The following is an 8,238-nucleotide window of genomic DNA, read 5'->3' on the forward strand; positions in this document are numbered from 1 at the left end:
GTGTCGTTTACCATGGTGTTGAAAGTTCCTCTGATGCGTTAAAACTTCAGCGAAACTTGGATTCCATTCAGTACTGGTGCTCAAAATGGCAAATGTCTTTGAACGCTACAAAATGCCAACGTAGTATCTATTTCACTCGAAAGCGCTCCCCATTAAAAACAAGTTACTGATTACAGAATGTTACCCTGCCAAAAGTACTTGGATATAAGTATCTTGGCGTTTATTTTACATCCAACCTAACGTGGATGAGGAACGTTGAGTATGTTCCATCCAAAGCTTGCAGAATGCTTAATTTCTTAAAAAGAAATTTTAGTACAGCACAGTCTAAGGTCAAAAAACTCCTTTATTTCACTTACATACGAAGAATTTTTTAATATGCCTGCCTTGTATGGGACTCTCTGTTTGCATACTTATCTGACATGCTCGTGCGCGTCCAGAAAAATGCTGCGACATTTGTGTCTAATAATTACAGCTTCTCAACTAGTGTCACGTCTCTTAAAAACCACCTTGGTTGGGGATCTTTAGCTAACCGTAGGAAACATTTGAGGTTGCAAATCGTGCATCGCATCTATTTTGGCAAGCTGAACATTGACGGAGACCGGTACCTGCTTAAACCTCACTTTTTTTCTAGACTACTTGGTCATTAGTAGAAGATCCGAGAGATTAAAAGTAGGACAGATATCTACAAACCCTCCTACTTTCCACGGACGATCAATGAGTGGAACAGGCTGCCAGCCGGCGTCACTGAGTGCTGCATGGAAGGTCAATTCCGGCCATTCTTATCTGATGTGTGAAGTGGCGCGCAATTCACTTGCGCGTGTCTTTCATTTCATTAGTGTCATTGTATTTATAGAACGCGGTTGTCCTCCTTCAGCGCATGCTTTTCCTCATCCATTATTAGTTGTGTCATTGTATTTTTGTTATCCTGTGCTACTTTCGGCCAAACAAGCAGAAGTTATTGTGTCCCCCCCCCCACTCCAATAATGCCTTCCTGCGCTGGATGTCTCTGTAATAAAAACATAAAGAAATAAACAGAGTGCTGCAAGGTTCCAAATTCCGAGACAATGGTCGTTAGTGGAACCTGTACCTTATGAGTTTTAGCACTAAAAAACCCATTTAAAAAGTTTTTCTTGCTCTTATCGTTCGCCTCCACAAGCTCAAAAAGGTTGAGGCGATCGCAAAGTATCTTTCTGCGGGTCTTGACGTTGCTTAACGATATATTTAAATAGGGAACAAACACAGAAGAGATAGCACCCCTAGATTTGGATTTGAGAACTGCGCTAGGCAATACTGCGAATCCAACCTTTGTCAGCCGATAGAAGACGGAGCGAGTGGTCGCGTTGGAAGGAACCTACACTCTTGACTGGAAGGCTGGGTTCAGAGTTCTTGCAACGCTTAAGACATCACTATCTTCCGAGACACACCGGGTGCTCGCCTCCACCAAGACCTTCCGTGACACCTGTCGAGCTAAAGAAATTTGCTCTGGCCTTGATTCCTTGGTCGGCACTGCAGACTTACGCTCAAGAGAAAGGATACGGCTTACGTAGGCTGGCAAGATCACATCACCTACACTGCGCACGTTACTCTGTGTACCTTGCGTGACCTCAGTAGGCCTTGTTGGATCTCAGGTAGCAGCATCCCACCGCTGCCGCCAGTTGTTCGGATTCAGGCAGCGTGACCGGCCGGAGAAGAGACGAGGGCGATCGGAAAACTTGGAAAACTTTATACAAGGACTATTTACATTACGTACAAGTACGGGCAGCTGAGAGTGCTTCTCAGTAAAGAGAGCTTCTTAGGAGTCGAGAATCTCTGATACCTCTCAAGAAGGGGGCTCCCTCCTGGCATCAAACCAGCAGCTCCTTAAATACTCTTCGTATTCCCCAGATCCCTAGCTGGGGAATACAGTTCGAAGAATGATGTCCAATCACACTATGTCACTGATGGTACCACCCACGGCAGGGCGGTCCTGATGTTTCTTCGCAGCTCGGTCGAGGGAAAGGGAACAGGACCCGGTCACGTTGTCCTCCACGCGGCTTCCAGGTGGCCGCGCACGTGCGTCAGGAGGGCAGCTGCATGACACAGGAATGCAGGCTGTCTCCCCGCAGGTGTCGAAAGAGCTTTACTGGTGACCGGAACGAATACGCTTATGGTCGTCGCTGGCATTCCTGTTGAACACTATCGTTGCTATGGGGACGCTATCGTCGCTGCTTCCGGCATTCCTGTTCGAACACGTGGGGACGCTATTGTTGTCGTTCCCTCTGGCAGTTCTGCACTCACGTCTCTTCGCAGAATTCCACAGCAGGAAGGAAGCGCGATCACAACAGCCTCGCCTCAGCCGGCCTCACCAGGCCTGCGGGCTTTCGACATTCTCGCCGACCTGACAACGGAGTTCCTCTGCCAGCAAGTAAAGTACTCAGAAGACTCCTGGCGAGGCCAGCTGAGGTGACGCCAGCTGCACAGTGCAACGTGCACGGTGTAAGTGATGTAACCGTGCCAGCCTACTTAAAGCCTGGACTCCATGTACGCGAAAACTCACGCGAACGCGAAGGCGTCGGCGGCGGCGACGGCTGGCGTTCGCTCCGGCGCCCACCGGCCAAGCTCCATGCGCGAAACAGACGCGAACGCGAAATGGCGACGACGACCAGTGTTGCTGGCAGAATATACCACGACGCTGTTTGCGCCTACAACAAGAGTCACATTATGTGTAAGGTTTAAAATATTGCGCATGAAATTCAAAATCAAATGTGTTTACAGCTTTGTGCATTGAGTGTAGACTGTTTAACTGAACACTCACGTAACTTTTTGGCACTTGGTTGTGGAGTTTGTTTTCGGCTGTTTTCCCCGCGCGCTTTTCCCCGCGCTTTTCCCCGATCGAAATGGAGTGGTAGCAGAAAGTAGCAGCTCTACGTTTGCGCCTAATTTTGAAAAGAAAGAAGGACCTTACACGCAAGTACTGGGTTCGACCAGTCTGGGAGTGGCGCGCTGAGGAAAGCGAATTCTTTACAGCGGTAAGTTGTTCCTGGCGAAGAAATCAAAGCAGCGCAACTGCATATGGTTCAATGCATTCTTGCAGATGAAGGTGATGCAAGACGGGGACGCATCGCTGTTCCACAAGTTTTACCGCATGTCCCCGGAGACATTTAACCTCCTCCACTAAATGGTTGCAAGTCGTCTAACAAAAGAGTGGCTGTGCAGAGAGCCCATATCGTCGGGCGAGCGCCTCGCCCTGAAGCTGCGGTAAGGACGTACTGTTTCTGAAGGGACGCTGTGCGACGAGCGCCTCTGAGCAGACGACGCTTGTTTGGGGACATTGTACAGGAGATTGCTTGCTGTAATAATTCACAGAGTAGCACAGTGCGCGCGCGTGTGCGTGCGTTTTGGAACTTGATGGAATTCTTGTTATTGTCTGTATTTTCAGGTACCTGTCATCAGGAATGCTGATTAAAGATGCCGCAATGGCGTTCAGGGTGGGGATCGAAACAGCCAGACGGGCAATCCATCTGACATGCACAGTGCTCTGGGAAGTGCTTGCTCCAATTTACATGAAGGTGTGTCAATTAATTTTGCCCTCTAGTACAGTACAGCTACGATATAGGCATTTCAGTTTTCATTAACCACTAGTCCTCCGTATTGCAGGCTCCAACAGAGAACGAGTGGAGGGAAATTGCTGCAGACTTCTGGAGTCTGTGGCAATTTCCGAACTGCCTGGAAGCCGTTGATGGGAAGCACATTGAAATCAAGTGCCCCAATAATACTGGAAGCCTTTATTTCAACTACAAGGTATGAAAGCAAGGTATTTGTATGTTGTGATGTAAAAAAGAGAGTAATCCATTTGTTGCACTGCTGTCAAGGCCCAAAGAGCATTTTGGAAAGGGTCACATCTGACTGTGAAACAGTCACACTGAGCTGGTGTTTTGTGTGGCGTGATTGCAAGTGTGTATTCTGAGGAGGCAAAGTCTTTTTTTTTCGCGAAAAATACTGCATTGCAATAATAATTGTAACGCACTGCAAGAAACAAAGTTCACGACATTCCAGCAGTAAACTCAGTACGAGGGGATGGTCGACTACTGTGGGTGCAGAGCGAGTATCAGGACGTGGTAGAGGGTGGGATGACATGCCAGGTCACCGCACTTGCTACTGCTCACTCTGGTGACACCTGTGGACCCCCTTTAGTGTTTGTATTCGCACTTATTCGCAGGGTACCCATTCCATTGTTCTGCTGGCCGGGGTAGACAGCAAGTATTTTTTTCGGCTGGTGGACGTGGGCGCACCTGGAAGGCTCAGTGATGGGGGCATCTTTAAAGATTCCCCCATTGGGCAACGTCTGCATGAGGGCAAGCTCAATATGCCTCGTGCAGCTCGACTGCCAAAGTCGGAGAAGGTGTGCCCTCATGTTTTCGTTGGCAATGAGGCCTTCCAGTTGCGCCCAGATTTCATGCGGCCACTGCCAGGGAGCCGCACAGACGCCAAAGAGGTGGTGTTCAACTACCGCCTCAGCCCAGCACGGTATGTATCACTCAAGTGAGAACCTAACAGTAAATTTAACTGTGTTTCTGGCCTCACTCAGTCACCAGTTAGCATCGTAGACTCGCAGGCATGCGATATTTTATAAGTGCTAAAACCAGCCTATTGAGTCACAAAAAGGGCTTTGCTTGGTGTGAGAAAAGTGAGACGCATATTAGTTTTGCAAGCAAAATTGTGATTATTTCTTTTACAGAAGATGTGTCGAAAATGCATTCGGCATCTTGGTGTCTCGGTGGCGCATCTTCGAGAGAAAGATCAACCTCGAGCCCAAAAATGTGGACAGTGTAGTAAAAGCAACATGTGTGCTCCATAATTTTCTTTGTGTGGAGAGCAGTTCCGCTAGCTACTACTGCCCTCCTGGCTACGCTGACTGCACCGACACGTTCGGAAATGTTCACGAGGGCTCCTGGCGGGAGGCTGCGTCTACCTCTGCAATGTTCCAGTTGCAGAGGACGAGTGCACGCAACTGTGCACAGGGTGCCACTGTTGTGCGCAACACATTTTTGGAGTTTTTAGTACTGAAGGCCAAGTGCCCTGGCAGTGGAGCCTGCCTGGTGTCAGCAAGCCGTAAGGCTTGGGCAGTGGCTCAGGCATGTGTGTGTCGAGTGCAGACTACTAATTGTAGTTGCATGTTTCCTTCTCATCCATTCTCTTAGATGACAGTCTATCATTATCTTGCATTAGCTTTATGCTTTTATAAGGGTTTAATGTCCCAAAGCGACTCGGGCTATGAGGGACGCCGTAGTGAAGGCCTCCGGAATAATTTCGACCACCTGGGGCTCTTTAACGTGCACTGACATCACACAGCACACTGGCGCCTTGTGCATTTGCCTCCATTGAAATGCGGCCGCTGCGGTCGGGTTCGAACCCGGATACTCCGGCTTAGTAGATGAGTGCCTTAAGCACTAAGCCACTGCGAATGGTACCATTAATGAGTTCATTGTTTGATCTGCCATAATCTGGCATTTTTCTAGAAGGTGGTCTGCTTTTCATTGATAATGAAAAAGTGCTGTGATAGAAAAGGAATAGTGATAGAAAAAAAAGCGATACGTTGCTTAAACAATGTATCATATTTACATCCCTCAGCCGAGCTATTTAGTCAGCATCATATAATCAATATTCACTCCTTTTATAATTACCGTCTCCTCCAATAGTTTCATTTTGGAAATGCAAAGTATAAAGAATTCTTATTGACACTTTCAGGTGCAATGTTAGGCTGCAATATTTTTAAAACGCGCGCCTGAAAAATGGGAAATTGCACACCGCCGAACAAATTACCTTCTACAGTCATTAAGCTATACATGCCAGTGTTACTCAATAAGCTCAATGTACCCAGTTCTTTTAATCCTTTAATAGCCCGAAAAGTTGTGCGTTCAATATTTCTAGAATGACTTGCGCTTTCGTGCTATAAACATAATAATCTTAGCTTTATGTCTAACTTGAATGCAGTGATCGGGTTTGTTGTAAGCTTGTGTGCATGCATACGCTAGTCTTTGTATAATGGCTTCATGTCTTTTTTTACTCTTACTTCTGCTCTTATTTTTGTACATTTATGATAAAATGTGTCTTTTCCGAAGCAGCAGAACATGTATAAGTTTTCTTTGGTACGGCTGTCACTGTTGCCTGCCGCCGGCTTTCAGGCCTCGTCAAGCTGTCCCCACAGCTTTTTGTCTGTAAGGCCGTCAACATTGTGAAATGTTGAAAATGAAGATGAATTTTAATTTGAAATTTGAGGAGGTTGTGATCGCTGATAACAGTTATCAGATTTATACTTGTTACATTATCAGGGGTTGATGTCAACAGGAGGGCCATATCATCGCTCCCTGAAGGTAGTGATCCTGTACTAGGCTCAAAAATTGCCTAGATTGTGCTCATGTACTGGACAGACAAAAGGGAGACGGTAATAGGGTAACTGAAGTCGCTGAACAAGATGGGTACCAGTACCATGCAGCAATGCACCTGCATTGAGAGAGTTTCAAATTCGGCTAGTTGGTAGTTAACATGGTCAAACATAACGCCAGAGATAAGACAATCAGGAAGCTGTGGGAAGCTTATGCTTGGAATCGTGAAAAGTGGGGACTTGTATAAGGGACCGTTCATTTTTGCTTTCCAAACAAGAAAAGCAAATCTTAGAAAAGTAATATCAAAGGAGTAAAAGTAATATCCGATCTGCTGGGAGAGTTTTTTTGATGCCTGTTGATACGATAGGAAAGTTGCTGCTTTCAATGTTTTCTTTTATTTATGTTTTGACATGTGACCCTTACATATGTGTGCAAACCGCAATAAACTTCAGTTGACTGTTTGCGCACCAGTGCTTGTGTCGCCCCTGTTGTCCCCAGTCAGTTCAAAAGCGCAATTATGTTTGACCATCTGCATTCTCTGTATTACATTGTCTTTTTCCCCCAGCGAACTTTGTTGGATATCGATAATTTACAGCCTCAAGTGCGTGTGCGTGTAAATATTGGGAAATTATTTTGTTGCATTTGAAGACTTTTTTATTTTGCATGTGAGCCTCTGCATTCAGATTATGTACCTTTACATCTTATGAATATGTCCTTGTGTATTAAATTTTTGTACCATAAAAGCTCTGCACACTTCATTATTGACATTGCCATGCAAAGAATCCATTATGCCATTATGTTTTTCAACCTCTTCAGTAATCAGGGAGTTCGAAAGCAGTAACTTGCTAGATGCCACGACTAGTCAAGCTGCTGCTGCAGCTTTTTGCTTCGCCCCGTATTTCTGATGGAAAGAAATGAATTTGTAAACACACTGTTCTCCACACACTAAATTTAGAAACTTTAAAGACGCCGTTTATTTCACAAAAATGCGGACATGTAAGCATTGAAAATGACCACTACAACTGGAATGTCTACAGTGGCAAAGCTGACTATAAATAAAAAATGCATAACGGAATGTAACCTTGATTGCACAAAAGTGTAAAAGCTGCTGCATTCACAGTTATTGCAGCATCACTGCAGTCAGATATCACTAAGCGCACAATAAAATGAGAAACTTTAAAGACTCCTTTTACTTCACAGCAATGCAGGCATGTAAGCATTCAAAATGATCACTGCAATGTCTACAGTGGCAAAGCTGACTGTGAATAAAAATGCATACAGGAACATAACCTTGATTATTGCACACAAGTGTAAAAGCTGCAGTATTCAGTTATCACATCACTATAGTCGGGTATGGCTAATTATACACTAAAATGAGTAAACTAGTACTTCAGAAAAATGCAGACTCCTAAGTAATCGAACCAATCATTGCTACTGGAATTTCAGAGTTGACTTTAAAATAAGAAATACGTGCAGGAACGTAACAGTTATTACTGTGCAAAAGCTGCAGTAATCAGAGTTATCACAGCATCACTATAGTCGGGTATTACTAATCATACACTAAAATGAGAAAACTTGTACTTCACAAAAATGCAGACTCCTAAGTAATCAAACCAATCATTGCTACTGCAATTTCAGAGTTGACATTAAAATAACAAATAAGTACAGAAACGTAACTGATTACTGCGCAAAAGTGTAAAAGCTGCAGTAATCAGAGTTATCATAGCATCACTATAGTCGGGCATTACTAATCATACACTAAAATGAGAAAACTTGTATTTCACAAAAATGCAGACTCCTAAGTAATGAAACCAATCATTGAACTGCAATTACAGAGTTGACTTTAAAATAAAATAAAGAAACCATAAAAGAA

At 44.8% G+C, this 8,238-nt stretch overlaps 1 pseudogene; it reads left to right on the forward strand.

Annotated features, from left to right (window-relative positions):
* The first annotated feature begins 245 nt into the window (after positions 1-245).
* LOC144105150 (uncharacterized) lies at positions 246-6,226 on the forward strand (annotated as a pseudogene).
* The last annotated feature ends 2,012 nt before the right edge of the window (positions 6,227-8,238 follow it).

Source organism: Amblyomma americanum, chromosome 9 (assembly GCF_052857255.1).
Source record: "Amblyomma americanum isolate KBUSLIRL-KWMA chromosome 9, ASM5285725v1, whole genome shotgun sequence".
In the NCBI taxonomy this organism is placed as follows: Eukaryota; Metazoa; Arthropoda; class Arachnida; order Ixodida; family Ixodidae; genus Amblyomma; species Amblyomma americanum.